Source organism: Trichosurus vulpecula, chromosome 8, assembly GCF_011100635.1.
Source record: "Trichosurus vulpecula isolate mTriVul1 chromosome 8, mTriVul1.pri, whole genome shotgun sequence".
Classification (NCBI taxonomy): Eukaryota; Metazoa; Chordata; class Mammalia; order Diprotodontia; family Phalangeridae; genus Trichosurus; species Trichosurus vulpecula.
In genome coordinates this window covers 38,810,463-38,834,761 of record NC_050580.1, presented here as the reverse complement: position 1 = coordinate 38,834,761, position 24,299 = coordinate 38,810,463, and the positions used below count along the sequence as shown (strand labels likewise).

Here is a 24,299-nt window from a genome sequence, read left to right as displayed (position 1 = left end):
TGGTAGAAAACAAGGGGTGGGAATGTCCAGATAATAAAGAGATAGTCCTTGTAACAAACAGGATTAGTTTTTCATTAACTTTGATTGCCTCAGCAAATCAGAGGTAATTAAGGACATGCCTATGGATTTCCTGCTTTGCAATCTATTCCTGACTCTAAAAGGGCCCTAAATTGCACAGGGAAAGTGGGGGTACGCAAGTACTTTGTCCTGCTTATCTTTTTGGGGCTTGTGGGTTGTCAACAATCAAATTTCTGTTGGCCTATGGATGTCTGTTGAACTTAGGAGACTGCAAACATTCAAATTCAACTGGAGAAGTGGTGGTCATTGACTCCAGATTCTAAGATCCTATAGACTTGACCTCACATTTAAGAATGTATCTGCTGTCTTCTTATGTTGTAAGTTAAATTGGGCTTAATTGACTCCTTAACCATGCTTGTTCTTTCTCCATCTTGAGGAACCTTCTTCTTGAGAGAGATGGCAACAAAGTACGCATTAATATGCCCTGCCTTCATTCTGTCCTCTTTGAGCTGTGGCCCACTTGCCCTAGGGGCTCTCCCTACTAACTGTCTTTTTCTTCATCTTCTTACTTGAATATTTGGTATCCCCAACATTTTTAGATCTTTGAATGTCTTCTGAGTTTTAGCCTTCCTGACCAAGAGCTTTCATACTGGTGCCTTTTCCTGTATCAGTCCTTGATGATACTCATCCTCTGAACATCCTTGGTACATGTCTTCATCTACTTATGACACCTCAAGCAGAGCATGAACCCATCTCTCACACATACTTCTATGGATTACCTACCTCATTCTAGTTTGGAGAACAACCAGGGATCTAAGACTGAAACTGTAGCCATAGGTAGCTTTATCCTTTCTGCTCTTCCCAATTGGATTGATATGGAACACATTTCTCTGTTAATACTGACCTCTGCTTCCATGTCAGGTGCAAGACACAGAGCATCACAGCAGAATGTATGCCTTACCACATGTCTGACTTTCCCACAGATCTTTAAAGTTTCAAATATAATCTAATGTGCCAGCCGTGCATATGGAGAGCACTTCATGAAGAACTGTGTATACCTGGGTGGGGCCTCAACTAGCCCACATTCACTTATTGCCCTCTCTTCCATTCACAGAAAGTGCATCACCTGGGAATTTGTCTAAAGGTGCTATTCCTCCAAAAGTTCTTGCTCTATTGGAACAAAGGAGATTCTGAGAGTTTCAGAAATAAAATAAGAAGATAAAGAATTAAGATCTTGCCCAAGGATGTGCTAGAGCTAGCTCAGTTCATCTCAAGAGAGCTTGTTGTTAAATTCCAAGTGTGACCGTTTACACCTTGGACAACTGACAAATACCGCAAATCAGTGTTTTGTTTCTGGTTTTATTTCCAGATTTGAAAAAGTGATTAAGAAAAACGTTAGTAGGGCAGATTCTTTAAATTTTGTTTGACTGATTCTTGATGCCTCATAGAGTTATTAGCTTATACTTTTCCAATTCTATTTTTAATGAATTATTCTCTTCAGTTAGCTTTTGTGAATCCTTTTCCATTTAGTCAATTTTTCTTTTTAAGGAGTTATTTTCTCCACATAGTCTCTGTACCTCCTTTTCCATTTGGCCGATTTTACTTTTTAAGAAATAGTTCTATGCCTGGGTGGATGCACCAGCTCTGCAACACCAGCACTCCTCCTTCCCCAAGAACCTCCAACCCGGACTGGACTTAGATCTTCAGCAGGCTCTGCACTCCTGCTCTGATCTGTCACTTAATTCCTCCCACCAGGTGGGCCTGGGGCCGGAAGCAACTGCAGCTGTACTTCTATAGCTGCCCCACCTCCGCTGCCCCTGGGGCAGTAGCCGAACCATGAACTCCTTCCACTCCCGCAGCTTTTCCCACTAACATTCTCTGTTGTCTTTGGTGTTTGTGGGTTGAGAAGTCTGGTAACTGCTGCAGCTCACTGTTTAAGGGTGCTAGGGCACACTTCTCCCAGCTCCTGGTCTGGTTGGTCCTTGCTGCTCATGCTGGGCTCTGCTCCACTCTGCTCTGCTCCCAGCTCCATGTGGGATAGACCTCACCCAGAGACTATCCAGGCTGTCCTGGGCTGGAGCCCTGCTTCCCTCTGCTCTTTTGTGGGTTCTGCAGTTCTAGAATTGGTTCAGAGCCATTTTTTATAGGTTTTTGGAGGGACTCAGCGGGGAGCTCACACCATTCCCGGCTTTTCAGCCACCATCTTGGGGATGATAGAAAGGAGGGAAGATGGGGGTGTAGGTAATCAAAAACAAACACTTTTGAAAGGGGACAGGGTCAAGGGAGAAACTTCAATAAAGGGGGATAGGTTAAGAAGGAGCAAAATATAGTGAGTCTTTCAGAACATGAGTATTGTGGAAGGGTTATACATAATGATATGCATGTGGCCTATGTTGAATTGCTTGACTTCTTAGGGAGGGTGGGTGGGAAGGGAAGAGGGGAGAGAATTTGGAATTCAAAGTTTTAAAAACAGATGTTCAAAAACAAAAGCAAAAAAAGTTTTTGCATGCAACTAGAAAATAAGATACACAGGCAATAGGACGTAGAAATTTATCTTGCCCGACAAGAAAGGAAGGTAAAAGGGGATGGGAGGGGAGTGGAGTGACAGAAGGGAGGGCTGACTGGGGAACAGGGCAACCAGAATATACACCATCTTGGAGTGGGGGGGAGGGTAGAAATGTGGAGAAAATTTGTAATTCAAACTCTTGTGAAAATCAATGCTGAAAACTAAATATATTAAATAAAAAAATAAAAATTAAAATAAAAAAAAGAAATAGTTCTCTTCAGTGATTTTTTTTTCATTTTGTCATTTCCATTTTTAAAATCCTTGGTCAATTTTTCTTCCACCTTTCTAATTTGGTTTTTAAATTCTTTCTTGAGCTCTTCCAAGAATTCTTTTTGGGCTTGAGACCAGTTCATATTACCTTTTGAACTTTTAGATGTGAGTACACATTCAATACTGTCCTGTTCTGAATATATATTTTGATCTTTCCTGTCTCCATAATAAGATTTTATGGTCTTTTCTTTTCTAGTTTGTTCATTATTTATGGTGGTTGCTTGTTAAAATGGATCATTGCTTATATATATATATATATATATATATATATATATATATATACATATATATGTATGTGTGTATACATACATATGCATATACATATATACATATACATACATACATATGCATATACATATATATGTATACACATACATACATACATACATATTGCTCGTGCTCATTTGGTGCTGAGCTGGAGCTAGCTGGTGTGTGCAGAGGCCAGGCTCTTCTGATTTTTCCCAGGGTTACACTGAAGCTCACAGTGTGAGGTGTGGGGGAGGGGGGTCTGGCCACTGGAAGTTATCTTCTCCCCTAGCGCTGGATAGGCTCAGCCACTGGTGGACTCCTTTGCTGGGCTCTGCATATTCTTCTGGCTTTACAGGGGCATATGTAAGGTCCTGGTGTTAGTGCTTGCTGGCTCCCCCTCACCCCGGGGCTCAGGATTTCCTGCTGGTCTGCTGAGATGGGGCTTGCCAGAATGACTCTGGCCCTGCCTTGGACCCCTTTTGCCACTGCAGGAGGGACCCTTCCCTTAAATCTTCCTAGCCTCCTGAGCTAAAAACTGCTGTACTCCTAGGATCCACTATTCCAGGATTTTTCCTGGGGCAATATTCTCCAGGTTGTTCAAGGTTAACAAGGAGGGCATGAAAGTATTTACTATACTCTGCCATCATGGTTCCTGGAAGTTCAAGTATGTGACTTGTCTGTGGGCTGATATCTTCAGGAGTAGCTGCCACTGCTGCTGCAGGTCCTGCACTTTTGTCTCACCCAGTTCTGAGAGACCCCTCCTCATGTGCTGAGAGGTTTGGAGATTGCTACTGCTACAGACGACCGAGTTCACCAGGGCCAGGCAACTTTAGCTCCACTATGGCTGAGTTTGTGGTCTAGCCGGTGCATTCAGTGATCTCCCAGCCAGATGCAACAGAGCCTTCCTGCTGACCTTCCTGGCCTGTCTTGGGCTGGAAATCCACCACACTCTATCTCCCAGTGGATTCTGCCTTCTCAAAATTTGTTCAAATTCACTTCTTAGATGGAACTGACAGAATTTATGGGGGAGCTCTGATGAGTTGCTGCTTTCACTCTGCCATCTTAGCTCTGCCCCCTTACCTCATTTTTCAAATGCAAAAACCTAAGCCCTGAGTGATTCTGTGATTTAGTGCTACTTTTGCTTCTCCTTAGTTCTTGAGGTCCATAACATCATGGAGGTGATGCCATGACTTGGCAAGTTAATTGGATTTAAGTGGGGAAGGCCTGTGCAAAGCAAGATTAATCAAGGGAAAGGACACTTGCTTAGGGTTCATAAGACAATAATGCGAACAAGAGAGAGGAGGCAGAGGTGTTCATTTCTCATTTGGTTCCTTTCCCAAGGAGAATGACACATTGTCTAAAATTACTGAACAAAATGACTGAGCCCTACGCTGCAGGGCAGGCTGAACTTCTGAGCCTTGTGTCTAGAGGCCAAGAGGAAGCATTGGAAAGAGAGAGAGTGAGGACCACGCTTCCTTGGTTAGAGCTCCTAATGGTACCATAAATTATACACTACAACGTGGCACTTTACCTTGTCCAAGGCCTTAGGTTTCCTTGTGTAAGTGTGCATGGAAAGAATGGCAACTCACAAATTATTGTGAAGTGATACCATTTTATGCGTTTTTGTCACTTCTCAGGAAGCAAACCCAAAATTCATGTTATGTTCAACACATTCCCTAGTGTATCAATCATATTAGGACAAATTATAATTTTCTCTTTTTGTAATTTTTGAGAACTTAGATTCAAAATAAAAAAGAAAAAAACAGAGAAATCTAAAACTAAAATAATACAAAAGAAGAAAAGAAAAAAAAGCATTGCCATGTACAATGCAGAATGTGAGAGGGGATTCAAAATATACAGTAATAAATTTCCATTTCAAGATAGCTTATATGATAAATACTAAACATTGTGTTGAGAGCTGTCTATCTTTTGTTTGCTTTCTTATAAGTTTTATTTTATTCTATGCTGTGCACTTTTTACTTTGTCCTTTTTTCCTCTTCTTCCCCACCTAAGATGGCACAATTACCTGCAGATACACACATGCATACACATACAAGTAAATCAAAACACCCTTCTATACCCATCTTTGACCTGTTCCCTCACCTTCCACCCTAAAGATTCCTCCCTTATCCTCTCCCCCATTGTCCTAGTATTTTATCTCTTCATGAATTTAGAAAACATTTGTACTCTTCTAGATATATACATATTGTTCTCTCTTTAACCCATTCTCAATGAAAATAGGCTTCCAGAATTAATAGGTCTCCTCCCCCATCTAATTCCTCTTTGTTGTTTCTTCCTCTCAAATGTCATTTATATAAGATAATTACTCTTTTTAGCTGTTCCTAAATGGTTTTACTTTTAAAAATCATATCATACTAAAGTCTGCCCCAATCTTTCTAATGAACTACCCAATTACTAATAGCAATCTTAGATACATGTTTTACCTTTTACGTATATAAAAGGTAAACAGTATGTGCTTATTGAGTCATTTGTAACTAGTCTTTCCTATGTACCTTATATTTTTATTGGCTCTTGCATGTCAAATCTTCTGTTATGTTCAAGGATTTCTATAAAATGAAATCTTGAAAGGTGGATGATTCATTAAATGTCTATTTTTCCCCATTCATGATTATGCTTGGCTTTGCTAGATATGATTTTTTTCTGCTGACAGTCAAGTTGTAAAGAAGAATTATGACCAATGGAATTAATCATGAGAAAGAAGAAACAGAACCAAACCCCCCACCAAAGAAAAAAAACAAAAGAGAAGAAAACAAAGCTAAAAAAATGCGAGTGAGCATAAAGTGTGCCTCAATCTGCATTCAGACTCCATAGTTCTTTCTCTCGATGCAGATAGCATTTTTCATCCTGAGTCTTTCGGAGTTGTCTTTGCAACTTGTAGAGCTGAGAAGAGCAAAGTCTATCAGGGTTAGTCGTCATAGAATCCACATATCTGTGGTTATGTCCTAAACTTTATTACTTTAAAAGAAAGCCCCTTCCTCTCCCCATGCCCTGCTGAACTTAGTTACTTTTTTGTGTTTTTCATTAATAATCTGCTCTGAGGTTGCAGTTTGGTTTTTCTATAAAATGGAGTTGAAAGAAAACAGTACAGAAGTCTGCCCATGGCTTCTCCACCCAAGGTAAACAGCCCGGCATTCATTCCCATTCTCCTCTCACTAAAGTCTCTGCTAAATTACCTTTTACAATATAGTACAGTACACACAAAAAAATGAAACCTCAAATAAAACAAACAAATAAACAAAAAATAAGAGTCCAGAGCGAATCCAGGCCAAAGGACTTAAACATACAGAAAATGGTGCGACTCATGACAAATAGCAATTCTCAAAGTATAGCTACAGACTCTCAAAAGTAGGTGCCATCATGGGATAACCAAGTCCTCAAAATTAATTTAAAAAAATAAATCTTAAAAAAACACACTTGTTGATTAAATGAATAATTTGTTTTTAGGTAAATTCATACATCTGAGTTTTTTTTTTGTTTTTGTTTTTGTTTTCCCCTCAAAGTAGCCCTCAGGTCTCTGTTCTCCCATTGTGTGACCAACTGTACCTCCTGGAGCCCATAAAACAGCTCTCAGGACCTGAAATCTCATCTTGACAAGGATCAGCACATCCAGTCTTAGCAGCTTAAAACATCATGTTTCCTGGGTTTCCAGGTCCTTGGTAAATCCACCCATGCCCACATCAGCAGACATGCCTTGAGGCCTCATCTGTGGGGGGATCATGATGTTCTGTTGGGGTCCCATCATGCCTTGTATTGACATCTTCATGTCTGGAGAGCCCACAGGCCCTGACTGGGTCTATAGTCCAGCAGAGGCCCGATCCTTGCAAGGAATCATGCCTACCACAGCTGCTCTGTTGCTCATCAGGGTGGACTGGCCAGGTATTGCAGATTGTACTGGTGACATCATCAGATGGCGAGGTCCCTTCATGTCTTGCTGCAGAAAGGCAGATGGTCTCACTGGGTTGTCTCCTGGCATGGATGGACTTGTACCAAGGGGGATATCTGGAGCTCCCACTGGACCTGGGCCCCCCCATGCCAGGCAATGCTAGTCCCATTCTTGGGGCTTGCTCTCCTATCATACCCTGAATGTCTGAGAACTCAGGCCCGGGACCCTGGGGCTGTTTTCAGCCTGGGACCTCCCCTGAGGAAAATGCTGCAGTGTCTTTCTGGACTTCTCTGATGGGATAATCCAGGACAGATTCAACTCAGGTATTCCAGTGGCTCCAGGTTGAATTAATTCCTGTAGGTCTGGATCTGTGAAAACTGAAGGCATGTTGTTTCCCAGGATGGTGAAAGAGTTAGGACCCCCTGGGCCTCCAAGCTTACAAGGTGCTGGATCTGTGGAACTTTGGGGCAGGTTGCTAGCATGGCCCAGGGGTCCCTCCCCAGGAAAATCCATGCCTCCTGGAAAAGTGCCTTGACCCCCTATTGGGGCCATGGTGGGGAAATGATACCTGCTATGGAGGAGACTGTACTGGAGGGAATCCCTGGGGAAACCCCATTCGTCCTTGAGGTACCATGGGAGGCTCTTGGGATCTGTGCCCCATCATTGAATTGTGTGACATCAGACTGGGCCCCATAGGAGCCCTATGAGGAGGTATACTGGGTCCCATAGCATTTGGAGAGGACATCTGGTTGGAGTGAGAGAGTGGATGGGTCATTCCCATCAAGCTAAGGGTTGGCATCAGAACTCCTAGGTTTGGCCCATTCCTGGCATGGTATTCATTGATGGCAAGTTGGGATATAGAGCTGGAGGAGAGTCATCATCCGAACTGGTATGATGGTATCATGGTAAGGAGGGGTGGAACTGGGCATTGACATTAAAGACATCATGATGGAGAGAGGATTCTGGGAAAGGGCTGGTTCTGGAAGCATTGTGTATGGGGTGCTAGAGGGAAGACTTCTAGGAATATTCACAGAAGCAGACTGGCCAGCAGTAGGAGGTGGTGGACCACCTGACTCTACATTTTCCATCGTAGCTGGGGAAGCCATAGTGAGATATATTTTGTGGTTTGGAGGGATCCTGGGACTCTGTAGTGGAGGTTTTGGAGAGGAGGTCCATCCAGGTGAAGGGTCAGGAAGTGATGGAGACTTGAGGTGAACAGGTGAAGCAGCAGAAGACCTCAAAACTTGAGGGGACTTAATGGAAGCAGCAGCAGCTGGACCTGTCAGCATGCCTGCCAGCTGTGATGGAGTCTGGGGTGACTGAAAGTTCCCTGAGAGTGAACCCAACATTGGTGACTGCACCCTGAGACTTCAGAGGATTAATCCTGGAGAATGCACCTGGCTAGCGGTGACAGAAATATACAAGGGCTTACATTCCAGACAGTGCTGAACAGGGGAAGTGGTGTTGAGGCTGGCAGCATTGCTGGATGGTTTGAGAGGTAGTGGTGGGATGTAGCTGAGCTGGCTGTTAGTCCTTTGGTCAGGCCCAACTGGGTCTCTGAGATTCCAAAGACCACTGTTGCTGCCCAGACCCGGAGACATGGGAAGGAAAGGCCTAGGGCCCATGCCATACTCCTGTTGAGGGAGATCACCAAATGGCAGGGGAAGCATCTTTTCTTTGGGAGCAAAGCATGTCAAAGCTACCTGGCCCAAGTTTCATTATATCCTCAGGACTCACCCCAGCCTTCCTCACTTTCTGAGGTATCATCAGTGGGTTAGATCCCATATTGATGTTCAGATTTATATGCCCCTTCATGCCACTGGGAACTATCCCAAATTCAAGTTCCCAGCCAGGGCCAATCTGTGGTGGTATTCCTTTTCTCAAGTCAGCCCTGGAAGGGCTTAGGGGCCCCTCTACTGGTATATAAGGGAAAAAGGGATTATTCTCAGACTCCATGTACACTGAGACCCTGGCATCATCCTGTTCATCTCAATGTTGGGCCTGATTCCTTCTATACTCATCCCTGGGGGAGGCTCAACTGCTTCCCTGCCAGCTGTTGTGGAAACATCTTGTCAGACAAACTTGGAGGATTTGAGAAGCATTCCCCTCAGCCAGTGCTACTGAAGACCGCATGGCCTGGAGGGAAATTTCGGCTATCCGGATTTTGGGCACATCATCTGGCCAACTAACTCCAGAAAGATCTGGTCTGGACACAGGTTTAGGTATATTGGACCCCTCCATTTCAGAGGTCATCGTTCCTGCAAACTCTGGAAGATGCATTTGACTTCCTGGCATGTTGGGGGGAGGATCCTCACCCCTGGGGGCTAGGAAATGAAGCATGTTTATATGGTCAGGGAAGGGCTCTAGCCCTGCAGGTACCCAGCCTTCTTGGGACGCCATCTGGTAGGGCAGGGGAGGGCCTGGGACCACTCTTCGGGGCCCATGATAATGGACTATCATGTCCTGCGGGGAGCATTGCTGCATGGCCACCTGCTCCTGCTTCTTTCTCCTCTCATAAAACTCCTGCTGCAGCTTCAGCCAGGCCATCTGCTCAGGAGTCATGTGATCCAGGTCGTCTGGGCCAATGGGCCCCTGCTGGGAATTCATGGGGGGGTGGGACCATCTCCTCAGGGGAAAAGGGCACATCTTTGTGTCCCTGAGGGCCAAAGGGAACTCCCACATTGGACCTGTGTGGGATGCTGGGAATCCTGGGGCTTTATATGATCTGCAGAATTACACTCTTTGATTTCAGAGTCTCCATTCGGCATCCCGGTGTCCCTCTGACCAAACGAGTCCACCGAAATACTTCTCTCCCTCCTCCTCTTTCACTTGGCACCATTTCCAGCCCCGTTCTTCAGCCCCATACTCCCACCTGGGCCAGGGAGTGCTTTGGAGGGGGGTCACACCCACTCTTGCAGCCACAGGGGGATGAGTGGGACTGGCTAGCTGAACCCCACTGTTTACCTGAATTGGAGAATTTGGAATCCAGCTCGGGGTTTCCAGATGGGGCATCACTGTGGGGGGATGGACCATCACCTCCTGCTTTGATTTCTGTTCACTCTGTGTGTTTCCTGGTGGAGAGTTCCTCACTTTGAGGTTACTGGAATGCATTGATTGGAATCCTGAGCTTGTAGTCACAGACTGGTCCTAGCCAAGCTCCTATCATAGGGCAGCAGTCAGAGCTGTGGGGGCACCCTCAGGGCTGTCTGTCTAGTGAGTCTAGATTTATAGCCTTCAGTTTCATGAGGTGTGGGGGAGGGGTCTGACTCCCTGATGTCTCTTTTCCTAGGGGTGCTCTCCAGCACTGTTGCTCTTCAGCAATGCTCTCAGCTGTTTGGTGTTTGAGCTGATGTCTGGCACTTCCCCTAGGGGTGCAAGGGTATGTCTGGGCTCCTGGTGTTGACCCCTGCCAGCTCTGCCCCTCTGGGACTAATGAACCTCTACTATTTGACCAGTGAAGCCCCACTTGTTTCTCCTCTCTTCCAGCGTTTTTTTTTTTCCCGAGGAATTCTCTGGGTGGGGAAGGGAGGGATTAGAGCCGTTTACCTGTCCATTATGTCTCCCAGAAGTTCAGGATGCCACGTTTCATGACTTTGGGCTGCAAGCCTCAGGAGTTGATATTTCACGGCCTGGGGCATTGCGCTGCCTCTCGTCACTTCCACAGACTGCCGTCCTGTGTTGGGAGGCCTGGGGATCTTCGCTGGTTTCAGGTGCTCAGCTTTCTCCTAGCCTGTCTCCCATGTGGGTTTCACAGCCGGATGCTTCTGCTTTGGTCTGGAGCAGCTCCACACGCCGAGCATTCTCCAAGCCTACAGATTCGTGCCTTCGGCCTTTCAGACTCTCCTGGCTCGGAAATTTGCCCCACTCAGACTGCTCGCTGTTTCTAACTCTCTAAAATCTGCTCAAATTCACTTCTTTATAGGAATCTGACTGGCCTTGTGAGAGAGCTCCGGTAAGACGCTGTTTACATGTGGCCATCTTGGCTCCCTCATAGTAAATTTCACCAGTTGTTTGATCCTAAGTAAAGTTGCTTAACCTCTGTTTACATTTGTTTCCACATATGTATAATATGGGCACATTTTCCTCCTTGACATTATGGACCACTTGAGTGAAGAGTGAGGAGTATTTATATCTTGTTCTCTGGCATGTGGGACATATTCTTTGGAGCAATTTTAACCCAGAGTTCAACAAAGTCTCAGCATCCAGGTTTACAAGCTGGAGAGCTCCTTAGCTACAGCTGCCCGGAGTATCATAATCCACACCATCTCAAGAGCCCTCGATGGCATATATTCTGATTGCCACTTTCCCCAGTCAGCCCTCCCTTCTCTCACCCCACTCCCCACCCCCACCCCATTTTCCCTTATTTTCTTGTAGGACAAGATAGATTTCTATGCCCCATTGCCTGTATATCTTATTTCCTAGTTGCACGCAAAAACTTTTTTTTGAGCATTTGCTTTTAAAACTTGAGTTCCTGTCTTCCCTCCCCACCCACCCATCCCAAGAAGGCAAGAAATTCAACATAGGCCACATGTGTATCATTACCTAAAATCCTTCCACAATACTCATGTTGTGAAAGACTAACGATGTTTTGCTCCTTCCTATCCAATCCTATGTTCAGTTTTCTCCCTTGACTCTGTCCCTTTTTGAAAGTGTTTGTTTTTGATTACCTCCTTCCCCTATCTGCCCTCCCTTCTATCGTCCCCGCTTTTTTATCTCCTTACTTCTTCTTTCCTGTGGGGCTAGATACCCAATTGAGTGTGTATGTTATTCCCTCCTCAGGTCAAATCCGATGAGAGCAAGAGTTGCTCATTCCTCGTCACCTGCTCCCTCTTCCCTTCCTACAGAACTGCTTTTTCTTGCCACTGTTATGCAAGATAATTTATCCCATTCTATCTCTCCCTTTCCCAATATATTCCTCCCTCATCCCTTAATTCAATTTTATGTTTTAGATATCATCCCTTCATATTGAACTCACCCTATGCCCTCTGTCTATATATATATATATATAATATATATATATAATATATATATTATATATATGTATGTATATATATGTAAACAAAATAGTACCACTTTAGTAAGTCCCTTAGAATTTCCTTTCCTTGATTACCTTTTCATGCTTCTCTTGATTCTTGTATTTGAAAGTCAAATTTTCTATTCAGCTCTGGTCTTTTCACTGAGAAAGCTTGAAGGTCCTTTACCGTTACGAGCTTCCGAAGCCTCGTAACTATGCTCGGGGTTCCCCCCAAGCCCCAGGCCTCTGCCTAGGCAAAGGACCTGATCTTGCGGACGATGTACAGGGCGGGAGCCGAAAAGATGGTGAAGGACTCCATTTATTATTTCAGCAAGCAGCACATTTATACCTTTAGTGACGTAGGTACATTCTTTGGTTATGTGGGTGAAGGACAGGTGAAAACTCAATACACCTGGGTCCTAGGACCGCCCTGACTCCGCCTACTCTCCTCCCCTTCTCTTCCCGCACTACCCAAAGCTCCCTGCGGACAGGCAGTCCAGGCAAAGACCAGAAACTCCACGTGGCCAGGCAGCCAGAAGTTCCACATGCTCTGCCAGAGAGCCGGAAGTTCCACGTGGTCAGGCAGGTCCGACCTGGAATTGCTAGGGAGGCAACAAAGGCAACACCCCTCCTCCTGGCTCCATCCCCATCCCAAGGCCTTGAGTCTATCTCAGCAGGCCCCTGGGCCTGGAGGTCCGAGGAGGACAGGGCTCAGCTCTAAATCGGCCCGTAACACTTTATTGAAAATCCATATCTTGCCTTGGAACATGATACTCAGTTTTGCTGGGTAGGTGATTCTTGTTTTTTTTTATTTAATATTTTATTTTTTCCCATGTAAAAACAATTTTTTTTATTTTTAAAATTTATTTATTTACCATATTTCGTTTTCAGCATTGATTTTCACAAGAGTTTGAATTACAAATTTTCTTCCCATTTCTACCCTCCCCCCAACTCCAAGATGGTGTATATTCTGGTTGCCCTGTTCCCTAGCCAGCCCTTCCTTCTGTCACCCCACTCCCCTCCCATCCCCTTTTCCCTTCCTTTCTTGTCGGGCAAGATAAATTTCTACGTCCCATTGACTGTGTATCTTATTTTCTAGTTGCATGCAAAAACTTTTTTTTGTTCTTGAACATCTGTTTTTAAACCTTTATGTTCCAAATTCTCTCCCCTCTTCCCTTTCCTCCCACCCGCCCTAAGAAGTCAAGCAATTCAACATAGGCCACATGTGTATCATTGTGTATAACCCTTCCACAATATTCATGTTGTGAAAGACTAACTATATTTTGCTCCTTCCCAACCCATCCCCCTTTATTGAATTTTCTCCCTTGATCCTGTACCCTTTCAAAAGTGTTTGTTTTTGATTACCTCCACCCCCATCTGCCCTCCCCTCCATCATCCCCCCCTTTTTAAATCTTCTTCCTCTTTTGTTCCTGTGGGGTAAGATACCCAATTGAGTATGTATGGTATTCCCTTCTCAGGCCCAATCTGATGAGAGCAAGATTCACTCCTTCCCCCCCCCCCTCCTTCCCTCCTCCCACAGAACTGCTTCCTCTTGCCACCTTTATGTGAGATAATCCACCCCATTCTATCTCTCCATATCTCCCTCTCTCAATATATTCCTCTGTCATCCCTTAATTTGATTTTATTTCTTTTAGATATCTTCCCTTCATCTTCAACACACCCTGTGTCTGCTCTCTCTCTCTCTCTCTGCACCCAGACTCAGTCTCAGACTTTGGAATCTTACTTTGGTGACAAAGAAGACCAAAACATACAGGCGGAAGAAGTCAACAAAGTCAAAGAGCCTACAAGAAAAGCCTCCAAGAAAAACATGAACTGGTCTCAGGTCATGGAAGACTCAAAAAGGATTTGGAAAAACAAGTTAGAGAAGTAGAGGAAAAATGGGGAAGAGAAATGAGAGTGATGTGATAAAACCATGAAAAACAAGTCAATTACTTGCTAAAGGAGACAAAAAAATACTGAAGAAAATAACACCTTAAAAATAGACTAACTCAAATGGCAAAAGAGCTCCAAAAAGCCAATGAGGAGAAGAATGCCTTGAAAAGCAGAATTAGCCAAATGGAAAAGGAGGTCCAAAAGACCATTGAAGAAAATATTAACTTAAAAATTAGGTTGGACCAAATGGAAGCTAGTGACTTGATGAGAAATCAAGATATTATAAAACAGACCCAAAGGAATGAAAAAGTGGAAGATAATGTGAAATATCTCATTGGAAAAACCATTGATCTGGAAAATAGATCCAGAAGAAATAATTTAAAAATTATTGGACTACCTGAAAGCCATGATCAAAAAAGAGCCTAGATATCATCTTTGAAGAAATTATAAAGGAGAACTGCCCTAATATTCTAGAGCCAGAGGGTACTATAGAAATTGAAGGAAACCACCGATCACCTCCTGAAAAAGATCTCCAAAAGGAAAACTCCTAGGAATATTGTTGCCAAATTCCAGAGCTCCCAGATTAAGGAGAAGATACTGCAAGCAGCCAAAAAGAAACAGTTTGAGTATTGTGGAAAGACAATCAGGATAACACAAGATCTAGCAGCTTCTATATTGAGGGATGGAAAGGCTTGGAATATGATATTCCGGAGGTCAATGGAGTTAGCATTAAAACAAGAATCACCTTCGCCTCACCCTGTGCCCTCTCTCTGTCTCTCTCTCTCTCTCTCTCTCCCTCTACATATACATACATACATACGTATATAAATATATATATACACACACACACATACACACATATACACACACACATATATACACATACATATACACATACATACACATTCACATATATATATATATACACATATATATGTATGTATATATACATAAGTGTATATGTATATATGCATATTCCCTTCAGCTACCCTAATACTGAGGTCTCATGAATCATACACCTCATCTTTCCATGTAGCAATGTCAACAAAACAGTTCAACTTTAGTAAGTCCCTTGCAATTTCTTTTTTTTTGGTCTTTTTCTTGATTACCTTTTCATGCTTCTCATGATTCTTGTGTTTGAAAGTCAAATTTTCTATTCAGCTCTGGTCTTTTCACTGAGAAAGCTTGAAAGTCTTCTATTTTACTGAAAGTTGATATTTTCCCTTGGAGCATGATACTCAGTTTTGCTAGGTATGTGATTCTAGCTTTTAATCCTAGCTCCATTGACCTCCGGAATATCGTATTCCAAGCCCTTCGATCTCTTAATGTAGAAGCTGCTAGATCTTGGATTATTCTGATTGTGTTTCCACAATACTCAAATTGTTTCTTTCTGGCTGCTTGCAGTATTTTCTCCTTGATCTGGGAGCTCTGGAATTTGGCGACAATATTCCTAGGAGACTTCTTTTTGGGATCTATTTGAGGAGGTGATCGATGGATTCTTTCACTTTCTATTTTGTCCTGTGGCTCTAGAAGAACAGGGCAGTTCTCCTTGATAATTTCTTGAAAGATAATATCTAGGCTCTTTTTTTGATCATGGCTTTCAGGTAGTCCAATAATTTTTAGATTATCTGTCCTGGATCTATTTTCCAGGTCAGTGGTTTTTCCAATGAGATATTTCACATTGTCTTCCACTTTTTCATTCCTTTGGTTCTGTTTTGTAATATCTTGATTTCTCATCAAGTCACTAGCTTCCACTTCCTCCAATCTCATTTTAAAGGTAGTATTTTCTTCAGTGGTCTTGTGGACCTCCTTTTCCATTTGGCTAATTCTGCCTTTCAAGGCATTCTTCTCCTCATTGACTCTTTGGAGCTTTTTTGCCATTTGAGTTAGTCTATTTTTTAAGGTGTTGTTTCCTTCAGTGTATTTTTCAGCATTTTTTGGGTCTCCTTTATCAAGTCATTGACTTGTTTTTCATGGTTTTCTCGCATCCTTCTCATTTCTCTTGCCAATTTTTCCTCTACTTCTCTAATTTGCTTTTCCAAATCCTTTTTGAGCTCTTCCATGGCCTGGGACCAGTTCATGTTTGCCTTGGAGGCTTTTAATGTAGGCTCTTTGACTTTGTTGACTTCTTCTGGCTGTATGTTTTGGTGTTCTTTGTCACTAAAAAAGATTCCAAAGTCTGAATCTGAATCTGAGTCTTTTTTCCCTGCCTGGCCATGTTCCCAGCCAACTACTTGACCCTTGAGTATTTCATCAGGGTATGACTGCTTTTAAAGTATAGAGTACTTTGTCCCAAACTTGATGGGCTGCACTGTTGTTTTCAGAGCTTTTTCTACACAGAATGTTCAGCCACACTACTTTCTACCCCAAGAACAGCTAACCCATACCACGACTCAGATCTGAGCAGGCTCTGCACTCCCTCTGGGATTTGCCCCTTAATCCTTCCCACCAGGTGGGCCTGGGGCCTGCAGCAACTGCAACTCCTCCACTGCCCCCGTGGTGGTGGCTGAAACGTGAACTCCTTTCACTCTGTCCCTGAAGTTTTTTCCCATTAACTTTCTCTATTTTCTTTGGGGTTTGTGGGTTGAGAAGTATGGTAATTGCCACAGCTCACTGATTCAGGGTGCTAGGGCCTGTTCTACATGGCTCCTGTTCTGGTTGGTGTGGGACCAGCCCACACTTGACTCTTCTCTGCTTTCCTCCCAGCTCCATGTGACACACCTTACCCAGGGACCATCCGGGCTTTCCTGGGCTGGAGCCCTGCTTCTTTATGCTATTTTGTGGGTTCCGCAGTACTAGAAATTGTTCAGAGTCATTTTTATAGGTGTTTGGAGGGTTCTGGGGAAGAGCTTTAGACATGTCCCTGCTTTAAAGCTGCCATCTTGGCCTATAGAACTCTTCATATCCTTGAACCTAGCATTACTACTACTAGGTCTGTATCCCAAAGAGATCAAAGGAAAAGGACTGTGAAGGGAATTACAATTTTTATAATAATTGATATCATACATGTAATGAATATACTAATGATTATATTTCTCAGAATAGCCTCTCTTATGGGTCAGATGCTCACAGTGCAACTTAACATGATTAATCAAACCTTGACAATGCTCACAATCACTGTATGTGTAGCTGAAGTGAAGTGAATTAAAGATTGTAGAATCTTTTCCTATCACAGAACCCTGTTCATGTGACACATCAAGTAATGAAACCCAAGATCTGAAAAATAATGCTCCCACAGAACTCCAGAATTGTATTGTTTTCCACTTATAAGAACTTACTCAAGGAAACCAGCGGAGATTCCCAGGCCTCCCAACACATGAGGGCAGTCTGTGGAAGCCATGAGAGGCAGCGGAATGCCACCGGCTGTGAAATATCGACTCCTGAGGCTTGCAGCCCGAAGGACTGAAACTCGGTTTCTTGAACTTCCAGGAGACATAATGGCCAGGTAAACAGCTCTAATCCCTCCCCGATCACCCAGAGAATTCCTCGGGAAAAAAAAGAACGCTGGAACAGAGGAGAAAGAAGTGGGGCTTCAGTGGTCAAATAGTAGAAGTTCATTAGTCCCAGAGGGGCAGAGCAGGGAGAGGTCAACACCAGGAGCTCAGATGAAATCTTGCTCCCCCAGGGGAAGCGCCAGACATCAGCTCAAACAACAAACAGCTGAGACCATTGCTGAAGAGCAACAGTGCTGGAGAGCACCGATAGGGAGTGAGACATCAGGGAACTAGACCCCTCCCCCACAACTCAGGAAACTGAAGGCTATAATTCTAGACTCACAATCCCCAGAATAAGAAAGCTGGGACAGAGAGCCCTGAGTCACAAAGGCATAAATTTGTTGTAAAGCCAGGAAAAGACAAACCAACATGAAGAAGAACTCACACACACACAAAAAAATGGAGGAAAATAGATTCGTTTTATGGAGACAGGCATGATCAAAATACCAATTTGAAAGAGGACAACAATGACACTGTAGATACATCTGATACCTCAAAAGATAATGTGAACTGGTCTCCAGCCCAAAAAGCATTGCTGGAAGTGCTAAAGGAGGATTTTAAAAACCAAATTAGGATGGTAAAAGAAAACATGGAAAAAATTGAAAAGTCCCTAAAGAATAAGATTGGCGAAATGGCCGTGGAGATTCAGAATCTAAGTAGAGAAAATGATACCCTGGGAGATAAAAACAAACCAATTGGAAAAGGAGACTCAAAGGCAAAATGAAAACACTAACTCATTAAAAATTAGAGTTGAGCAAATGGAAGCTAATGAATTTATGAGGCACCAAGAAATAGTAAAACAAAATGTAAAGAATGAAAAAATAGAAAAAAATGTGAAATATCTGATTGGGAAAACAACTGACCTGGAAAATAGATCGATGAGAGACAATTTAAGAGTTATTGGTCTACTGGAAATCCACGATGAAAAAAAGAGCCTTGACAGTATCTTTGAAGAAATTATCAAAGACAACTGCCCAGAGGTCCTAGAACCAGAGGGCAAAATAGTCATTGAAAGAATTCACCGATCACCCCCTGAAAGAGATCCCAAACTGAAAACACCAAGGAATATTATAGTCAAATTTCAGAACTACAAACTCAGGGGGAAACTACTGCAAGCAGCCAAAAAGAAGCAATTCAAATATCGTGGAACTACAGTAAGGATCACGCAGGATCTCTCAGCTTCCACATTAAAAGACAGGAGAAATGGGAATATGATGTTCCAAAGGGCAAAGGAGCTAGGACTACAACCAAGGATCAACTACCCAGCAAGACTAAGCATAATTTCTCAGGCAAGGGGATGGACATTCAACGAAATAAGGGAATTCCAGACCTTCTTGACGAAAAGTCCTGAATTCAATGGAAAATTTGATATCCAAATACAAAACTCAAGAGAGACATAAAAACCTAACCAGGGGGAGAAACCCCCACAAACCATATTAACCAATAAGGGCGGGCTGTTTGCATCTTTCTGTGGGATTATATCCTCTTATGTATGTTTTATATATACACATATATAAGTCAGTCTTGAGGATGGTACTGCTATTATGACAATTGAAAGGGATACACATAGATTGTGAGTTCTTGTATAAATTAACTAATATAAGGATAAAAAACAAAAGTAAGAGATGTAAAGGGAGGGTTATGAGAGAATAGGTAAGGAGGTAGTAGGCAAGGGTAAATTACAAAAAATGAAGAGGCACAAAAACATATTAGAATAGAGGGAAAGAAGGGAAGGAGAAGAGCAGTGTTTGAGCTTTACTGTCATCTGATCTGGTTCAAGAAGGGAATAACATACCCCGATAAGTTTAGAAATCTAACTTGTCCTACGGGAAGTAGGAGTGTAAGAGAGGAAAAAGAGAGGGGGTGATCAGAAGGGAGGGGAGAAGTAGCAAGTGGGAAATGGTAAGATAAGGGAGGGGAATGAAGAGGGAGGGTAAACTGAGGAAGGCAGCGGTGAAAAGCAAAACTTTGTTGAGGAGGAGTAGGGGAAAGGGAGAAATAAAAGCATAAACAGGGGGAAATAGGATGGAGAAAAAGACACAGATAGAAATCATAACTCTGAACGTGAATGGGATGAACTCTCCCATGAAACAGAAGCAGATAGCAGAATGGATTAAAAACCATAATCTTACAATATGTTGTTTACAAAAAACACATTGGAAACAGGGGGATACACACAAGGGAAAGATAAAAGGCTGGAGTAAAAAAATTGTGCCTCAGCTAAGGTTAAAAAAGCAGGTGTAGCAATTCTAATCTCAGACAAAGCAAAAGTGAAGATAGATTTAATTAAACGAGATAAGGAAGGACATTATATCTTGCTAAAAGGCACCATAAACAATGAAGCAATATCATTTTTAACATATATGCAACAAGTGGTTTGGTATACAAATTCTTAGAGGAGAGATTAAGGGAGTTACAGGAAGAAATAGACAGCAAAACTATAATATTGGGAGACCTCAACCTCCCCCTTTCTGAACTTGATAAATCTAACCTCAAAAAAAAAATAAGAAAGAAGTTAAGGAGGTAAATAGAATTTTAGAAAAGGCAGATATGATAGACCTCTGGAGAAAACTGAATGGGGATAAAAAGGAATATACTTTCCTCTCAGCAGTACATGGCACATACTCAAAAATTGACCATGTACTAGGGCATAAAAACCTCATGATCCAGTGCAGAAAGAGAAGTAGTCAAAGCATACTTTTCGGATCGTGATGCAATAAGAATTATTTGTAAGAAAGAACCATGGAAAAATAAGATAAAAATTAATTGGAAACTTAATAATCTAATTCTAAAGAAAGAATGGGCCAAAGAACAAATCAGAGAAATAATTAATAACTTCATTCAAAAGAATGACAATAACGAAACAACATATCAAAACTTATGGAATGCAGCAAAAACAGTTCTTAGGGGAAGTTTTATATCCCTAAATGCTTACATCAATAAATTAGGCAAAAAGGAGAGCAATGATCTGGACATACAGCTGAAAGAGCTAGAAAAAGAGCAAATTGAAAATCCCCGATTAAATGCCAAATTAGAAATACTGAAAATCAAAGGAGAAATTGATAAAATTGAAACCAAGAAAATTATTGAATTAATAAATAAAAAAGAACTGGATTTATGAAAAAAAAAACAATAAAATTGATAAACCTTTGGTCAATTTCATTAACAAAAAGAAAGCAGAAAATCAAAATACCAGTATTAAAAATGAAAAGGGTTGAGTTCCCCTCTAATGAAGAGGAAATCAAAACAATAATTAGGAATTACTTTACCCAATTGTATGCCCATAAATTTGACAACCTTAGAGATATGGATGAATATCTACAAAAATATAAACTGCCCAGGTTAACAGAAAAGGAAATAAAATTTCTACATAACCCTATCTCAGAAAAAGAAATTGAGCATGCCATCAATGAACTCCCTAGGAAAAAATCTCCAGGGCCAGATGGTTTTACATGTGAATTCTATCAAACATTTAAAGAACAACTAATTCCAATACTTTGTAGATTATTTGGGAAAATAGGTGAAGAAGGAGTCCTACCAAATTCTTTTTTTTTTTTTTAACAAATTCTTTTTATGACACAAATATGGTACTAATACCCAAACCAGGTAGAGTCAAAACAGAGAAATAAAATTATAGACCAATTTCTCTAATGAATATTGATGCAAAAATTTTAAATAAAATATTAGCAAAAAGATTGCAGTAACTTATCACAAGAATAATACACTATGACTAGGTAGGATTTATTCCAGGAATGCAAGACTCGTTCAATATTAGGAAAATTATTAGCATAATTGACCATATCAACAACAAAACTAGCAGAAACCGTATGATGATCTCAATAGACACAGAAAAAGTCTTTGACAAAATGCAACACCCATTCCTATTAAAAACACTAGAAAGCATAGGAATAAATGGAACCTTCCTTAAAATTATAAATAGCATCTACCTAAAACCATCAACAAGCATTATTTGTAATGGAGACAAGCTAGATGCATTCCCAATAAGATCAGGGGTGAAACAAGGATGTCCATTATCACCACTACTATTCAATTTGGTACTAGCAACGTCAGCTGTTCAATAAACAAAGAAAAAGAAATTGAAGGAATTAGAATAGGAAAAGAAGAAACTAAATTATCACTTTTTGCAGATGATATGATGATTTATTTAGAGAATCGTAGAGAATGAAGTAAAAAACTACTTGAAATAATAAACAACTTTAGCAAAGTTGCAGGATATAAAATAAACCCACAGAAATCCTCAGCATTCCTATACATTACTGACAAAGCCCAACAGCAAGAGATAGAAAGAGAAATTCCATTCAAAGTTACTGTAGACACTATAAAATATTTGGGAGTCTATTTGCCAAGACAAACCCAGGGCCTATATGGACATAACTACGAAACACTTTTCATGCAAATAAAGTCAGATCTAAATAAATGGAAAAATATCAGTTGCTCATGGTTAGGTCGAGTTAATATAATAAAAATGACAATTTTACCTAAATTAATCTATCTATTCAGTGCCATACCAATCGAAGTACCAAAAATTATTTTACTGAGCTGGACAAAATAATAACAAATTTCTTCTGAAAGAACAAGAGGTCTAGAATATCTAGGGTATTAATGAAAAGAAATGCTAGAGAAGGTGGGCTAGCCATACCAGATATTAAACTGTACTATAGGGGAGCAGTCATCAAAACTACCTGGAACTGGTTAAGAAACAGACTTGTGGATCGGTGGAATAGGATAGGAATACAAGATGGAGAAGTCAACAACTATAGCAATCTACTCTTTGATAAACCCAAAGAGGACGGCTTCTGGGATAAGAATTCACTATTTCACAAAAATTGTTGGGAAAATTGGAAAATGGTAGGGCAGAAACTGGGCATAGACCAATATCTTACACCATATACCAATAAAGTCAAAATACTTTCATGATTTAGGAGTAAAGGCTGATACTATAAATAATTTGGGAGAGCAAGGAATAGTTTACTTATCAGATTCATGGAAAAGAAAAGAATTCATGACCCAACAAGAGACAGAGAGCATTACAAAATGCAAAATGGATAATTTTGATTATGTCAAATTGAAAAATTTTTGTACAAAAAAAACCCAATGTAACAAAAATTAGGAGGGAAGCAGAAAATTGGGAGAAAATCTTTACAACTAGTATCTCTGATAAAGGCTTCATTTCTAAAATATACAGGGAACTGAGCCAAATATATAGGAATACAAGCCATTCCCCAATTGAGAAATGGTCAAAGGACATGAACAGGTAGTTTTCAGAGGAAGAGATTAAAGATATCTACAGGCATCTGAAAAAATGTTCTAAATCACTACTGATTAGAGAAATGCAAATCAAAACAACTCTTAGATACCACATCTCTCCTGTCAGATTGGCTAAAATAACAAAACAGGAAAATGATAAATGCTGGAGAGGATGTGGGAAAATTGGAACATTGTTACATTGCTTGTGCAGTTGTGAACTGATCCAGCCATTTTGGAGAGTAATTTGGAACTATGCCCAAAGGGCTATGAAAATGTTCATACCCTTTGACCCAGCAATACCACTTCTAGGCTTGTATCCCAAAGAAATCACACAAGTGGATAAAGGACCCATACGTACAAAAATTTTTTATAGCGGCTCTTTTTGTGGTAGCTAAGAATTGGAAATCAAAGGGATGCCCATCAATGGGGGAATGGCTGAACAAGCTGTGTAATATGAAGGTAATGGAATACTATTGTGCCATAAGAAATGGGGATGATAGGGACTTCATAACAACCAGGAAAAACCTACACGACATAATGCTGAGTGAGTGGAGCAGAGCCAGGAGAACATTATACGCAACCACAGATATATGGATTCTGTGAGGACCAAACCTGACAGACTTCACTCTTCTCAGCAGCACAAGGTACAAAGACAACTCCAAAGGACTCACGATGGAGAATGCCATCTACATCCAGAGAAAGAAGTATGAAATTTGAATGCGGATTGAGGCACACTTCATGCTCGCCTTTCCCCTCCCCTTTTTTTCTTCTCTTTTGTTTTTGTTTTTGGATTTTGTTTTTGGTTCTGTTTTGTCTTTCCCATGATTCATTCCATTGGTTATAATTCTTCTCCACAACTTGACTAGTGTATAAATTAATTCAATGCGAAGTTATACGTGGTAGGTATGTGAGATTTCATGCCGTCTTGGGGATGGAGCGGGGAGGGAGGGGAGAAAATCTGGAACTCAAAATTATGTAGAACCATGTGTTGTAAACTAAAAATAAAAAAAAAAGAATTAAAAGTTTTGGTACAAAAAAAACTTACTGAAGCCATGGAAATGATTGCTTGTAATCCACCTTTCCACCTTCCTTCCTACTTGTGATTTATGTATCTCATCTCTTCCTTCACTTCAGCAAGGTGGAATTCTGATCAGGAGAATTCCCAATTTGCAAATCTGTTCCTCATAATGTAACTTATTAAATGGCTACATGATTACTGGCACTTTGTCTCTGGCCTGCTGTTTCATCATTCTCAGAGTAGAGACTGGCTCAGTAAAATCCTCTTAATAGGACCTAGATATAAAAAAATATATTTGTAGCAGCTCTTTGTAGTGACAAATAAGCAGAAATTGAGCAGATTTTCATCAGTTGGGGAATGACTGAAAAATCTGTGGCATAGAGTGGTGATGGAGTACTATTGAGCTATAAGAAATACTGGGGGAAATAGTTTCAGAAAAAGTGGCCAGAACTACAAGCTGATGGAAAGTAAAAAGAGAAGAGCCAAGAAATCATTGTGCATTGTAAAAACAATGTTGTAATGATGATAAACTGCAAAAACCTTGACTACTGTGATCACTACAATGATCCAAGGCAATTCTAAAGCATTCATGATGAAAAAAATGC

At 41.4% G+C, this 24,299-nt stretch overlaps 1 pseudogene; it reads right to left on the bottom strand.

Moving 5' to 3' along the window:
* Positions 1-6,744: 6,744 nt before the first annotated feature.
* Positions 6,745-17,350, bottom strand: LOC118829463 (annotated as a pseudogene).
* Between the last annotated feature and the right edge of the window lie 6,949 nt (positions 17,351-24,299).